Source organism: Enhydra lutris, unplaced genomic scaffold (genome assembly GCF_002288905.1).
Source record: "Enhydra lutris kenyoni isolate GAN:26980312 unplaced genomic scaffold, ASM228890v2 scaffoldscaffold34, whole genome shotgun sequence".
NCBI classification, from domain to species: Eukaryota; Metazoa; Chordata; class Mammalia; order Carnivora; family Mustelidae; genus Enhydra; species Enhydra lutris.
The window spans coordinates 19,045,598-19,062,636 of record NW_019154118.1 but is presented as its reverse complement, the minus strand read 5'-3'; the positions used below and the strand labels follow the sequence as shown (position 1 = coordinate 19,062,636).

General features: G+C 36.9%; 1 pseudogene; it reads left to right on the top strand.

Moving 5' to 3' along the window:
* Positions 1-16,587, top strand: part of LOC111154013 — a 42,779-nt pseudogene extending 26,192 nt beyond the window's left edge.
* Positions 16,588-17,039: the final 452 nt, after the last annotated feature.

Below are 17,039 nucleotides of genomic sequence, written 5' to 3'. Positions count from 1 at the left end.
ACTGCACCCTGACTAATGTTTCCAAAATCTAGATGACTTTTCCTTGCTTAAAACCTGTTGTATGATCTCATTGCTCTAGGGAGGAAATCCAGACTCTTTAATGTTTACAAAGACTTGCCCAGTTCTGAAGCCTGTCATCTCACCCTTACACAGCCTTGCTTTGGCAGGTAAACTCAACTTCTATTTCATGAGCAGACCATGCTGCTTCTCAGCTCTGGCACTTTATAACCCCAATGACAACACTCATCATACCATTAAATTTCAAACATTTTTTAATCTTCTGAACTATAAGCTCTGTGAGGCAATAATCATAACTATTTTTTTCAACATTTATTTATTCAATTTATCAATAGTTAGGACTTTCTATCTTCCAGGCATAGCTGTAGGTTTTTGGAATTCAACAGCCTAGTGGGATAAAAAGACAACAAACAGGTTTGTAACAAAGTCACCAGAATAAAGAATTTTAATGTAAAGATGAATGCTATTTCTTTTTCTTTTTTTTTTTTTAATTTTTTAGAGAGAAAGGGAGAAAGAGAACACATGCAGGGGTGAGAGGTGGGGGGCTAAGGGAGAGATAAAGAGAATCTTAAGCAGACTCCACACTCAACATGGAGCATGACACAGGGTTCGACCTCACCACCCTGAGATCATGATCCGATCTGAAATCCAGAGTTGGATGCTTAACCGACTGGGCCACCCACATACCGCTGGTGAATGCTATTTTAAAAGAGGCCAGGTAAGGCCTGTCTTGAATACAAACCTGAGAATGAGACACTTGAACAGCACCTTGAATGAAATGAGGAAGTGAGCCAGGTGAATTTGGGGGGAAACAACATCCCCAAGAGAGGGTTTATGAACAGAGGCAAGAGCATGCTGGAATGTTCCAGGAACTGTGAAGGAAACCACTGGAGCTGCCATACAATGAATAAAGGAGAGAGAACGTCAGAGGTATAGGCAGAGCGTAGAAGCCATCTATACATGATAGGAAGCCATTGAGGGTCACCATTTTATCTCACAGCCTAGTGTGATATCTACCACCCAGAAGATTCTCCACTGTTGAATGGAAAAATAAGTGAAATGCAATCTGGGAAGATAATTAAGTATGTTTATTTGCAGCCCCTTTTCAGTAACTATAGTATCTATCCCTTCAAGTAGGGATAGAATGCAGAACTTCATAATTATTTGACCATGGAACAGTTTAATGGATCATTTTAAGATATTTTGATTCCATAGTTTGGTAGTTGCTGCTCTAGAGAGGCCTTCTATTTGTGATGTGGGTTCAGAACACCAAGTAGGATAACATAGTAGCCTAGAAATTAAAATTCAAATCCATTTTAAACATGATGATGATACAAGGACAGAGTGCAGGGCAAAACTGACCCTACATTTCTGTAAGATTTCCCTTTACCCCTGTCACCTTCACTCTTTGATTTCCTGACCAAGGTATGGAACAATTCCTTTATCCTATGGCTCAGACAAAACAGGCTGGACTTTAGAAAAAAAAAAGAAAAGACTTTACTAATAACAGAAGGGGACATAATCATGCAGACAAAGAGGACTTCCCATTTCGAAGGCCATGTCTTAACTCTCCAGGAAGAATCTACCAAGGCTGATTCCATTTTCCCTGTTTGCCACATATGTCCCCCTCTTGAGATTCTCATCATTGTAGCCTGGGTTGGGAGAACTCTCGTTATACACTTTCCTGCCTGTTCATAGGAAATCCCAAATTCCTGGTCTGGCACAGCTTCATGTATTTTGGGTCCAATTATGCTTCTAAAGTGGGCTCTATTTATGACAATAATATGCCTGACCCTGTTTTACTTTCTAATAGACACATTTACTTTGGGATTCCCTGCTTCATTCAAACTGTCTAGTTTTTTCTACCACTGCGTGGAAGCAGAGATGTAAATTTCCTCACAGCTGATAAAGTGCATATATAAGGAATGGTTGGATTCATAGATAATTCCATACCCAAGAGTTCTCATTAAATTCTAAACCCCATTTTTAGGCCCAAGTCAGGTTCTATGACCTCATTCCTTTCCACAAGTCCAAGGACTAAGCCTGTTTCTCTTTCATTTGTTAACATAATAAATACATTTTCTCACTAAGTGTTCTCTCTCTCAAGCCTGGCTACCAAATCAGATGCTACCTCCTCAAATACTCACTTCTTCAAAGTTAATTTTTTTTTAATTTTAAGGGTTTTATTGATAATCATGATGGGAAAATAAACACAGGTTGCCACATGAGAAGACTTCATACTAGAAACAGAGTTAGTTGATAATTCATCTGTCAGTTTCTATCGTGGTTTATTACAGATCCCCTACTGAAATGCAAAATGTATATATATACATATACATATGCATGCTTAATACTAAGAGAAGACAGACTGAAATGAATGCCTTTATACCTATCTTTAATCCTATTTTTAATGTCCCAATGTCTGGTTTTAATATTCAGATTTACAAGGCAGCCAGGTATCGACGTCTTTTATCAACTTCAACCTTACCTGGGATAGACATGGAAGAATGTTTCAAATTTCAGAAACCAAGTTCCCCATTGAGACAAATTTTAACCTTGTGCCAAAGATAGGTCTGATAGGATCCTTAGTAGAAACACTGGAATGACCATTAGGCTCATTTCACATTTAAGCACAGACACATTAAATAGCTTGGCCAAGGTAAGTTACACAAAGCAAATGACCAAATTGGAACTGGAATCCCAATCTACTTTATCCTCAAGAGGCTATAGCCATGTCTCCATGACTCCGCCACTCCACCCAACTGTCACCGTCCAGACACCCTGGCCCCTCACTTCTGCCGTCCTCTGGTGCCCTTGATGAGTGGAATATTATTCTCACTTGCCTGGGATTCAGGCAATCTTTCTCAATTTTGGAAACTACTTCCCTTGTCCCTCTTGGAGGTCTCTGTCGCTCTGGCTCTGGAAGCCCTTCATTTCCCTAGATGGGTTTTATGTTGATGGATTGAATTCAGTTGACCAGATATAGTCACCATCTTAATTGCTAAGACCTGTATCTTGAGGTGAAGCTCACAGTGCTAGACAATTAAAACATTATAATGCATAAGTGACCTAAGTCCTACTCTCAAGGAGATGCTAAAGTACAGAGAATAGCCTCTGGGGGTGGGGGGGTGTCCTGTGAAGGTGGAGAGTACATGAGGAGGAGGCTGGAGAAGTGAATGCTCATAGGAGGTTGTAAGCCAGCAAAGGAGCTTGGTCCTAATACAGTAGGCAGATAATGGAAAGTCATGGAAGTATTTTACCTAGGAGAATAAAACAGCCAGCACAGAAGATGTTTTTAGGTGGGATAAAATAAAGAAGAGGAATATAAGAATTTAGGACAAGGCTCTCAAAGTAATGTCCTTGGATTAGCTTCAACTTCACTTGAAAGTTTGTTAGAAATCCAAATTCTTGGACCTCACCCAGAACTATTTTTTCCCAGCTTTATTGAGGTGTGATTGACAAAAATGATACACATTAAGGTATATATTTTGATATAAATATACACTGTGAAATGGTTACCATAGTCAAGCTGAGTAACATATCCATCACCTCACATAGTTAGTATTTTTATACTTTTTAAATTTTTTTTTATTTTTAAGTAATCTCTATAACCAACATGGAGCTCAGATTTACAACCCTGAGATCAAGAGTCACATGCTCTACCAGCTGAGCCAGCCAGGTGCCTCAGTGTGTTATAACAACACCTAAGATTTGCTTTCTCAGCCAATTTCAAGCCTATAATACATTAACTATAGTTACCATGCCATACATTAGATCCCCAGAGCTTAGTTATCTTATAACTCAGAGTTTATGCCTCTTAACCAACATGTCCCCATTGCACATGTCTCTTTCTGGATCTTTGGATCCCTGCTATTACCAAGAGAACAGTTTTCCAGAATCCTGACCCATTTACTTTCTCAGAATGTCTTAAACATATCAAGGTAAAGGTAAAGAAAAAAGGAAAAAAAATGCAGAGAGTTGAGTGTCTCAATCTCTCTAAGCCACTGATTTTTATTTTAATATCTGGGCAGATATCAGGCTAATTTATTTTCCCATTTTTTGAAGGTCAAATGTAGGAGAGGAAATGACGAGGAACTTTACCTCCATTGAGATCTTACCATGTAACAGTAGGTCTATTGTGCAGTTGCTTGCTGTGTTCACAATTTATCAATCTAAAAGACATTCTCACTCTGAGAAAATTGACATTAACCATTTTAATTTTTCATTTCTTGGGATAAAGAGTACCAATCATCTTGGGTTTTGCCGGAAGGATTTTATTCTTAGAAATTATTTTCATATAAATTTTAATGAATTTTCACCTTGAGTCAGATCTAAAAGTCTAAGGAACCCTTAATTTCAGCTGCCTACTCTCAAAATGTACAGGTTATTTTGATTTAAACTTAAGATTTATTCCTGATGATTCAATAATTGGGTAATGTGAAAATGTCTCAGATAAGCTACTGAGTTAGAAAATTTCTTCAGTGGCTTCTCAATGTTTCAGCCAAACCATCTTGATTAAAGTTCTATGAACTAGCAATTTCTGTGGATATTTTCAGTTTTATCACAGGAAATTCAGTGGTCAATACAAAGCCATCTCACTCACAAAAGCGATGTTCCTGCTATACTGGAAATAAAGTGAAGTTCAGAAAAAGCAAATGCCTCTCGTTCTAGCATTCAATGGTGTAAGCATTTACCTATTGCCCATTTTTCAAGTATTCAGCAAATGTTTACTGAGGACCGACTGTATGCAAAGAACTTTACAAAACCCTGTGGAGAACATATAAATAAATCATGAGCCCACTGAAAGCTCACAGTTTATGAAAAAGACAGATCCCTTCTCTCTGCCATGGCAGTCATCATCCATGCCCAACTTTTACACCAAAGGAAGTTCTTAGACTGAAGACAACTTGAGTTCTCTTAACACTTCTATGCTTTCCGTATTTCCTGAACCATAATTTCTAGTAATATCAGGAAGTTCCTTAGAAGATAATGCCAAATTTATTATTTTTTGAGCCATTTATAAACCTGATATAATTCAATATGCATGAATTTAAATTCTTAAATTTATACCACAAATCCCAACAATGCAGGTAGATGACAAAAAGGATACGCTGTTTAAGTGGAAAAATATCTAAATGACCTGATTCTTGAGAGAGGAAAGATAGTAGATTAGGAGGACCCTGAGTTCATCTCGTCCCATGGACATAATGAGGCAATAACTATATGTACTGCAACTAACTCCGAAAACCATCTGAAGACTGGCAGAAGAGATCTTCCACAGCTAGTTGTAGAGAGAAGGCCACATCAAAAAAGGTAGGAGGGGTGAAGATGCCACTGGAAACCAACCCCTTGCATAACTGACCACAAATGGGAAGGATATCACAAGCACCGAGGAACAAAAGAATCGGACTCCACATTGGACATCCCTGATCTTAGAGATCTGCAATGGGAAGACCAGTGTCTGTAACATCGGGCTTTGAAAATCATCAGGATTTAACTCCAGGAGAGCCAGAAGGCAATAGGAAATGGAGTCCCATCACTTAAAGAGCTAGCCACTAGATAACAGCCTGAGACATAGTACAGGAATAGCAGTTTGAGAAGTGTCTGGGGTATATGTGAAGGAGATTTATTACTAATTTTAGGATGTGTACTACTGGAGTGGGGCAGGGATCTGTCAGAGCTTTCTACAGGAATGAAAGTGCTGGTAGGTGCCATTTTTCTTACCCTCCCCCAGGCTGCATGGCCAAATGCTTACCGGAGCCAGTTCTAACACTTTCCATCCCTTGCTAGCACCTCGTGACCCATCCCAGCATTCCCCTGCAAACCTGTCTCACCCAACCTGCTTGCCCCAACAGGCATCCCTCTGAGCTACATCCAGTGGGCAGCCCCTCCTGCACTGAAGAGTGGGGAAACTAAGCACACATACTGGCATCCCACATTTCCTGCAGCTGGACCTCTCAGCTGCCTGTGCAGAGAATCCTGTGCCCTGCTCTTTGATGCCTCCATAACTGTCACAGTGGCTAATAGCAGACAGGTGAGCTGAGGGCTGGTCCCACGCACCAGTGGGTCTGTAGCTGAGTCTTCTAGGCCCACAGGTGGCAAACCTGGCCCACCAGTGTTCCCACAATAAGCAAAGTGGGTCGTTATAGCAAGTTGGGCTGAGGATAAGCTTAAACCACCAACATGCCTATAGTAATTATGGCTCAGCCATAACAGGATGTCACATGTAGCCTACACAGGGGAAACCCATGGAGGGCCTGGCTCTGGTGACCAAAGGAGATTATACTACAGAGCACCACAGAAATCCTTCTATATAAGGCCATTATTTTCCAAGACCAGGAGAGATAGCTGACCTAATACATAGAAACAAACAGAGAAAGAGAAACAAAATGAAGAAACAGAGGACTATATTCCAAATGAAGAATAAGAAAAAAAAAATCACAAAAAAGGAGATAAATGAAACAAAGATAAGCAATATGCCTGATAAAAAGTTCAAACTCATGGTCATAAAAATATTCACTGGACTTGAAAGAAAGATTGATAAACTCAGTAAGAACTTCAGCAAAGAGATAGAAAACATGAAAGTAACCAGTCAGAGCTAAAGAATACATAACTGGGGGCCTGAGTGGCTCAGTGGGTTAAAGCCTCTGTCTTTGGCTCAGGTCATGATCTCAGGGTCCTGGGATCGAGCTTAGCAGGGAGCCTGCTTCCTCCTCTCTCTGCCTGTCTCTCTGCCTACTGGTGATCTCTGTGTGTCAAATAAATAAAATCTTAAAAAAAAATACATAACTGAAATAAAATATACAGCAAAGGGAATCAGCAGCAAATTAGAGGATGCTAAAGAATGGATCGCTGATGTGGAAGACAAAGTGGAAAGCAACCATGCTGAACAGCAAGATAATAAATAAATAAATAGTAAAAATACTGTAAGAGACTGTGTGACATCATCAAGTATAATGTGAATGTTACTATATTCCAAGTGGAGACAGAGAGAGAGGGAAGGGGGCGGAAAACCTAAAGACATAATGACTTTTAACTTCCCTAATCTGGGGGAAGGTAACAGACATCTGGATTCAAAGTAGGTGAGCCCCAAACAAGATGAACCCAAGGTCCATACCAAGACACACAACAATTTAAAAAGCAAAATCAAAGATAAAGACAGAGTCTTAAAAGCAGCAAGAGAAATGAAGCTAGTAATGTACAAGAGAAATTCCATAAGGCTATGAGCTGATTTTTCAACAGAAACTTTGCAGGCCAGAAGAGAATGGCATGACATAATTAAAGTGTTCAAAGGAAGAAACATTCAACAAAGAATACTCTGCCAGATTATCATTCAGGATTAAAAGGAGACATAAAGAGTTTTCCAGATGAACTAAAGTTAAAGGAGTTCATCACTAAACTGGCCTTTCAAGAAATGTTCGGGAGAATTTTTTTTAATGGAAAGAAAAGGCCATAACTAGAAGAAAATTATGAGAAGAAAAAATTTCACTGGTAAAAGTAAACAGAGTAAATGTAGAATAATTATTTACAAAGCTAGTATGGAGATTGAAACATAAAAGTAGTAAAATCAATTATATCTATAAAAGCTGATCAAGGAATACAAAAATAAAAAAGATGTAAAATGACATCATACATAAAACATGGAGGAAGCAGTAAAAATGTGTTTTTAGAATGTGCTCAAATTTAAGTGACCATCAACTTACTATCAATTGCTGTACATATGAGATACTACATATGAACCCCATGCTAATCATAAATCAAAGACTTATTGATACACAAAAAATGAGAATGTAATCCCAGCATCAAAACTCAAGAGAGCAAGAGAAGAAAGCAACAGAACTGCAAAAAGAAAAACAAAACAAAAAGCCAGTAATGTCATATATATACACCTATCAAGAGTTACTCAAAGTATAAATCCTCTAAATGCTCCAATTAAAAGACAGTGTAGGACAATGAGTAAAAAAACAAACAAGAAAAAAACACACACACACACAAAAACCAAACAAGATCCATCTATATGCTGCCTACATGAGACTCCCTTCAGACCTAAAGCCATATGCAGACAGAAACCGTAAGGGCTGGAAAAAAATATTCCATGCAAATGGAAGCAAAAAGGTAAAAAAAGAAAAAGCTGTGGTAGCACAACTTATAGCCAACAAAATAGACTTGAAAACTAACCAGAGATAAAGAAGGGTATTACATATTGATAAAAGGATTACTCTAACAAAAGGATGTATCAACTGTAAATATCCATGCACCTACTGTAGGAGCACCTAAAAGCATAAAATAAAAATTTACAGATTGAGAAACTGTAACAATACTAGAAGGGGACTTTGATCACCCCCCTTACATCAGTGGATATAGAATTCAGACAGAAAATTCAATAAAGAAACAGGGGCATTGAGTGATACATTAGACCAGATAGACTTCACAGATATATACAGGACATTTTATCCATAAACAGCAGAATGTGTATTCCTTTCAAATGTGCATGGGACATTCTACAGATCACATGTTAGGCCATAAAACAAGTTTTAGTAAATTTAAGATTGAAATCCTATTGAGAGTTTTTTCTGATGAAAACGTTATGAAATGAGAAATCAATTACAAGAAGAAAATGCAAAAATGCAAAAACGTCAAGGCTAAACAATATGTTGCTAAATAACCAATGGGCTAACAAAGAAATCAAAGAAATAAAATACTTGTGGACAAATGAAAATGGAAACAATGGTCCAAAATCTTTGAGACACAATAAAAACAGTTCTATGAGGAAAGTTTATAGCAATACAGGCCTAGCTCATAAAGTAAAATCTAAAACAATCTAACCTTATACCTAAAGGAACTAAAAAAAAGAGGGCAAAGGCCCAAGCTCAGTAAAGAAAGGAAATAATAAAGATCAGAGTGTAAGTAAATAGAGATTAAAAAATAGATAAGATCAAAGAAATTAGAGCAGATTCTTTGAAAAAATAAATAAAATCGATAGCCAGTTCATCAAGAACAAGAGAGGACTCAAAGTAAAAATGAAAGGGAGAAATAACAACCAATTCCACAGATACAGAAAGGATTATGAGAATACTATTAAAAATTGTATGTGAACAAATTGGGCAACCTAGAAAAAATGGGTAAATTCCTGGGAACATAGTATTTCAAAACTGAATTAGAGAGAAATAGAAAATTCAAACAGACTGATTACTAGTAACAAAATTGAATTGGTAATCAAAAAAACTCTCAATCAAATACAAGTCCAGGACCAAATGGTTTCACAGGTAAATTCTACCAAACATTTAATGAAGACCTAATACCTAGTCTTCTCAAACTATTCCAAAAAACAGAAGAGGATGGAAAACTTCCAAACTCCTCCTACATGTCCAGCATTATTGTGGACCAGATAAAGATAAAGATACTAGGAAAAAAGAAAATTGTAGGCTAATATTCCCAATGAATATAGATGCAAAAATTCTCAATATTAGCAAACCAAATTCAACAATCCATTTTTTAAAAATTCTTTTACATAGCTGTCCAATGGTTTTTCCCAAAACCATTTATTGAAGTGATAGTCTTCTCCCTATTATATATTCTTGCCTCCTGTCATAGATTAGTTGGGTCACTTGTAGATAAGTATGGGTTATTTCTGTGTCTCTATCCTGTTGTACTGATCCACATGTCTGTTTTTGTGCCAGTACCATACTGCTTTGATTACTACAGTTTTCTAGCGTATCTTGAAATCGGAGATTGTGATACCTGCCGTTTTGGTCTTCTTTCTCCAGACTGCCTTGGCTCTTCAGGGTCTTTGTCCTTCATACAAATTTTGGGATTATTTTTTCTAGTTCTGTCAAAAATGCTATTGGAACTCTGATAGGGATTACATTAAATCCGCAAATTGTTTGGGGTAATATGGACCCTTTATTCTAATCACATGCATGGAATACTTTTCCACTTGTTGGTGTCATCTTCAATTCTTTAGTCAATGTCTTACAGGTTTCAGAGTATGGGCCTTTAACCTTTGGTTAAATTTCTAGGTATCTTATCTTTTGGTACAATTTTAAATGGGATGGTTTTCTTAATTTCTCTGTCAGCAACTTTATTATGAAATTGGACCACTTTCTTATACCATACCCAAAAATAAATAAAAAATGGATTACAAACCTAAATGTGAGACCTGAAACCATAAAACTCCTGGAAGAAAAGAGGCAGTAATTTGTTTGACATAAACCTTAGGAATATTTTTCTAAATAGGTCTCTTTAGACAAGAAAAACAAAATTTAAAAAATGAACTATTGAGACTATACTAAAATAAAAAGCTTTTGCATAGGGAAGAAAACCAACAAAATAAACAGGCAACCTACTTAATGGGAAAAGATATTTACAAATGATATATATTACAAGGGGTTAATACCCAGAATATATAAGGAACTCCTACAACTCAACACGAAAAAAAAAAAAAACCCAATCTGATTAAAAAAATAGGCAGAGGACCTTAGCAGACATTTTTCTAAAAAAGACAGACATTTCCAACAGACAGGAAAACATGCCCAACATCACTGATCATTAGGCAAATGAAAATCAACACAAAGAGGTATCACCTTATACCTGTCAGAATGGCCCAAATAAAAAAGACAAGAAATAACAAGTGTTGGCAAGGATGGGGAAAAAAAAAAAAAAAAAAAAAAAAAAAAAAACAAAAAAAAAGAACCCTTGTGCGGTTTTGGTGGGAATGTAAATTGGTGCACCTGCTGTGGGCAATACTATGGGTATCCTCAAAAAAATTAAAAATAAAATTATCATATGGCCCAGTAATTCCACTACTGGGTATTTACCCCCCAAAATAAAAACACTAATTTGAAAATAAATAGGTATCCCTATGTATATTGCAGCATTATTTACCATGGCCAAATTATGAAGGCAACCCAAGTGTCCAATGATAAATGAATGGGTAAAGATGATGTGATATATAAATGGGATACTACCCAGGCATAAAAAAAGAGCAAGATTGTGCTGTTTGCTACAACATGAATGGACCTAGAGCATTGCTCCAAGTGAATTAAGTCAGAGAGAGACTATTACCATACGATCACTCTGATGTGTGTAATCCAAGAAACAAAACAAATGGACAAAGAAACTGACAAAAGCAGAAACACACCCATAATAGGGAGAACGAACTGATGGTTGCTGGAATGGAGAAGGTGAGGAGATGGTTAAAAAGTGTGAGGGGAGTGGGAGGTACAGGCTTCCAGTTAAGGAATAAATAAATCATTAGCATGAAAGGTACAGCATAGGGAATAGAGTCAATGGTATTTTAGTAGTGCTGCATGGTGACAGATGGTGGCTACCCTTGTGGTGAACACAGCTGAACACATAGTTGTCCAATTACTATGTTATGCTTGTGAAACTAGTGTAACATTGTGTCAACTGTGCTTAAGTAACAAAACAATAAAATAAGAGGATTTTTTTTCTCCTGCTATGATCAAGTGCAATTTATTCTGCGGATGCAGGAATTGCTCAATATTTGCAAATCAATATTATACATCACATTAAGGCAAGGAATGATAAAAACCATATTATTATCTTTTCAAAGTATTTTATTATTTATTTTTTGAGAAAGAGAAAGTGAACCAGAGACAGAGAGGGAAAGAGAGCATAAGATGGGAGAGAGGCAGAAACAGACTCTCCACTGAGCAGGGAGCCCTTACATGGGCCTCAATCCCAGGACCCTGGGATCATGACCTGAGCCGAAGGCAGACGCTCAACAGACTGAGCCACTCAGGCGCCCCTATGATTATCTTAATAGATGCAGGAAAAGCACTTGACAAAATTCAACATACATTTGTGATAAACACTCTCAAGGTAGCTTTAGCGACTATCTACCTCAAAATAAAGGGCCATCTAGGACAAACCCACAGTTCACCTCATACTCAATGGTGAAAAGCTGAGTGATTCCTCTAAGATCAGAAATAAGACAAAGATGTCCACTCTCACCACCTTTACTTAACATAGTATTAGAAGTCCTAGCCACAGTTATCAGACAACAAAAAGAAATAAAAGGCTTCCAAATTGATAACAAAGAAGTAAAACTACCAGTATTTGCAGATGGCATGATACTGTACATAGAAAACCCTAAAGACTCTACCAAGAAATTACTAGAAATAATAAATGAATTCAGTAAAGTTGCAAGATATAAAATTTACAGAAATTGACTGCATTTCTATACACTAATAATGAAGTGTCAGAAAGAGAAATTAACAACTCCATTGACAAGTTTACCAAAAAGGATAAAATACCTAGGGATAAACTTAATGAAAGAAATGAAAGAAGTGTACTCTGAAAAGAACTGTAGGACATTGATAAAGGAAACTGAAAATTTCACAAATGAAAAGATAGCCCATGCTCATGGATTGGAAGAATATTGTTAAAATGTCCATATTACACTGAACAATCTACAGATTCAACGCAATCCCTACCAAAACAGTATCTTTTTTTTTACAGAACTGGAATAATCCAAAAATTTGTATGCAGCACAAAAGACCCTGAATAGGAAAGCAATCCTAAGAGAGAAGACCAAAGCTGAAGGTATCACAACCCTAAATTTCAAGATACACTCTAAAGCGATAGTAATCAAAACAGTAGGCTACTGGCATAGATCAGTGGAACTTACCTAATTAGTCTATGGCAAAAGAGGTAAAAATATGTAATGGGAAAAAGGGAATGTTTTCAGTAACTGATACTGGGAAAACTGAACAGACTATATGCTAACTAACTCAAGTTTAAATAGAGATTTCAAAACATAGAAATACCATGTCATTCAGTAATTTCACTACTGGGTATATATGCACAGAAAATGAAAACATGAATTCAAAAAGATACATACACCCCTATGTTTATTAAAGCATTATTTACAATAGCCAAGATATGGAAGCAACCTAAGTGTCTATTAATAGACAAATGGAAAAATAAAAAGATGTTGTATATATGAACACAATGGGATATCACTCAGCCATAGAAAGAATTACATATTCCACTTGCAACAAAATGGGTAGGCCTGGAGGGTATTATGTTCAACAGATAAGTCAGGAGGAGAAAGACAAATACTCTATGATTTCTCTTTTGTGTGAAATCTAAGCAAAACAAAACAAAAAAAGAGAACCATAAACAGACTCATTAGTAGAGAGAACAAAATGTTGGTTGACAGAAGGGTATAGGGCTACGAAGATGGATGAACTAGGTAAAGGGGATTAAGATGTACACACTTGCAGTTTATAAGTCACAGACAGAAAGTACATCATAGGGAATTCAGTCACTAATACTGTAGTAATGTATGGTAACAGATGGTGACTATAATACTGTAATAATGTACGGTGACAGATAGTGACTATAATTATTGCAATGAGCACTAAGGAATGAGCAGAATTGTGGAATCCCTATATTGTACACATGCAACGAATATAACATTTTATATCAACTATACTTCAATAATAAATTTTTTTAAATGACCTGAGTCTTACCTGGGTGAAAGCTTGACATGAATCAATGAATAAGCTTAGGCTAATTTCATAGGAGAATATTCTGAATAAAGAGGTCTTCCCTTTTTCAGCACTAATCAGACCAGGCCGATAATCTGTTCAGCCTGGGCACAGCAATGAAATGTTTAACCTGAGAACCCGATTCTGGGGCACCCAAAATAAACAATGTGGGACATCATTTCATGAACACGTTCAAGATTTCTTCATGGATAAGTAGAGTTTGAGGAGAAGATCTGTTATATAATGAGGTCAATGTTATTGGCACAATATTTAGCTGGGGTACTGAATCCTGCTATTTCGTGCCCAAATATTTCCTCCTGAATTGGCTAGCAGTGGAGTAGCTTTGGGGACCGGGTAAAGGCTGAGAAAGACCTTGCAAGTGCATGAGAAAAATTATCACCACTCCATGATTAACTATTCATTTGTGAGATTCGAAAGTGAGAGCTTTTAATTCACTCCTTTAACAGGATCTTGTTTAATAAATATTTATGGAAGAGAAGAGGGTATAAATCAAGAAAGATGGAGGGAAAAGAGGGAAAGAATGGAATAAATTAAGAATGTGTTTCAGAAATAATTTGTGGTAATAATGTTTTATTGTGGGTATTTTTATTGCCAGGGAGTGGGAACACAAAAAAGAAATGTCAGATTGGAATGAAGACTCCTTTCCTCAGTGGTTATACCATGAAAAGAAGGTGGATTATAGCATTTTGTAAATAGATCAAATCAAATGGAATGCAAAATATAGATGACTGCTTGAAGAGAAAACTTATTGACCTCATGGGAGTCTCAACACTGCAACAGTGGATTCACTACTTACAAAAAGTGATGAAAAGTACGTACTTTATTTTTATTTTGAAATTACAGTTGGCTTCTGAGGTTGTTTTTATAATAATTATATCTCTTTTCTGATGTTTGTTTTGCTTTAAAAATTTGCCAAACATTTAGATTTGGGCTTTTAGGGAGTTAAATTTTATTTTTTCATTCATGACGATTAACATTTTTCTTCCTCTTTTTATGTCCTAATAAAAAGTTTAAAAGTTGTGTTAAGATTTTATTTTTTAAAAGCTTTTATTTGAGAGAGAGAGAAAGAGACAGAGAGCATGAGCAGGGGGGAGGAGGCAGAGGGAGAAGCAGAGACTCCTTGCTGAGCAGAGAGCCCCACATGGGGCTCAATCCCAAGACTTAGAGATCATGACCTGAGTGTGTGCTTAACCGACTGGGCCACCAGGCACACCCAAAAATTGTGTTAAGATTTTAATGTATCTGATATAGTTCTCCTCTTCCCATAGACAGTGAAGCTTTTATAGTTAGAAATTCTCTTGGTTAGAATTTTACAAATGTGTGCATTTAAAAATTATGATTATTTTCCTTTCATTAAAAAGATATACTGATTTGTTTTCCATCAGCCTTAAAATATTTTGATCATCAATGAACCGGGGTCTTCAGCATATGGTAGATATTGAAAACTCCAGGCTTCAAAAACTAGCAGAAGCACCCTCAGCCACAACCTTATAAAAGGGAAGGGAAGTGGCATAAATATGGTCACACTCATGGAAGTTGCACGGCAAATCTTGAAATAGAATTGGGGCACTTTGGGGAGCCTGGATGGCTCAGTTGGTTAAGCGTCCGACTCATGGTTTTGGCTCAGATCATGATCTCAGGGGTCATGAAGTGGAGCCCTGTGGTGCTCAGCCTGGAGTCTACTTGACGTTTCTGTCTCACCCTCTCCCTCTGCCTACTCTTGCACACTCAGGTGTGCATGCTTTCTCTCAAATATATAAATCTTAAAAAAAAAAAAAAAGAATTGGGGCACTTACCTTTTGACCCCAAATACTGCTCATCATGATTAAGTTAAACTAGAAAATGGTAACAGAAACAAGTATGCTTTCTACAATGTTTGGTGTTGAAACTAAAATGAAACTATCAAGATAACATGTTTGTACCATTTCTAAGTATCAGTTTGATGACTTTACACTGTTACTCAGTAGCACCAAGGAAAAGCTTACTAACTTGCATATTCCTGTAGCTTAGCTTTGCTAAATTCTTTTTGGCTCTGGAAATGTTCACCTTCATTTTATTTATTTTTTTTAAAGATTTTATTTATTTTTTTGACAGACAGAGATCACAAGGAGGCGGAGAGGCAGGCAGAGAGAGAGAAAGGAGGAAGCAGGCTCCCCGCTGAGCAGAGAGCCCGATGTGGGGCTCGATCCCAGGACCCTGGGATCGTGACCTGAGCCGAAGGCAGAGGCTTTAACCCACTGAGCCACCCAGGCGCCCCTTCACCTTCATTTTAAAGAAGCCAGATGTGTAACAGATTTTGTGTATGAAAGGAGTATTGCTTTTAGTGTATGAGGTTAAAGCAAGCGCAACTCATATGACAAAGTATAATTAACACTGATTTATGTTAAATTTGCAATAGAGCTGAAAAGAGGACATTGTGATGGAATTTCATCTTTAACATTTTATGATCTTAAACCTGCTTGTCTTTTCGTGGGTTTAAGAGCCTGTTGACTTGTAAAGAATTTGCCACCTCTCGAGCTTGCTGCTGACCTGTTCTCTTGTGAAATTTCTTGCACATCTGAATATTGTGGAAGGAACAAAACTAACCATGAGAGAAAACAAAACAAAACAAAACAAAACAAAACACATGTATGTTTCTGGATGCTGAAAAATGTATTTTGATTCAATGGAAAAACATGATCATTCTTTTATCACCAAAAATCTGTTTTCAGTGACAGATGAAAACTATATATCCCAAGGGAAATTGATCTGGTAGCCAGAGAGAGACAGAGCCATTATCATTACCCTCTGCCAGCATTTCAGACCCTTTTCTGTTATGATTTTCATCGTTAAGGCCATTAATGTACAAAAGGCCATTGAATATCTACTCTTGAAAAGTCCAGAGACCAAGGTGATCCCTAAAACTGAAAATACCAGGGGGGAAAAACTAAATGTGGAGATGTTTAATAATTATGGCAATATTCAAAATCTTATCACGAGGGATATTTTTGTGGTTCTCAATGGGGGTATTATTGATGCCTGGGACATGTGATTTGAAATTGGATTGCCATGTTCTTAAACTATTTCGCTAGAGGAAAAATATAGAAAAACCAGTACTAGCCATTCTCTATAGATGACCTAACTTACATTATAAGGTTATATGCAATCCATGTATGAAGAAATGAAATTTAAAAAAATACAGTAAAATATACATAACATAAAAATTACCATTTAAACCATTTTTAAGTGTATAATTCAGTGGCTGTGCAATTCAGATACATTCACAGTATTGTACAATCATTCATCATGATCCATCCCCAGAACCTTTCATCATCCCAAACAGAAACTCTGCCCATAAACTAACTCCTCATTCTCCCTTATCCCACCGCACCTGGCAATCAACATCCTACTCTGTCTCTGTGAATTACACTATTCTAGGTAGCTCATATAAGTGGAGTTATACAATATTCGTCTTTTTTTAAGATTTTATCTATCTATCTATCT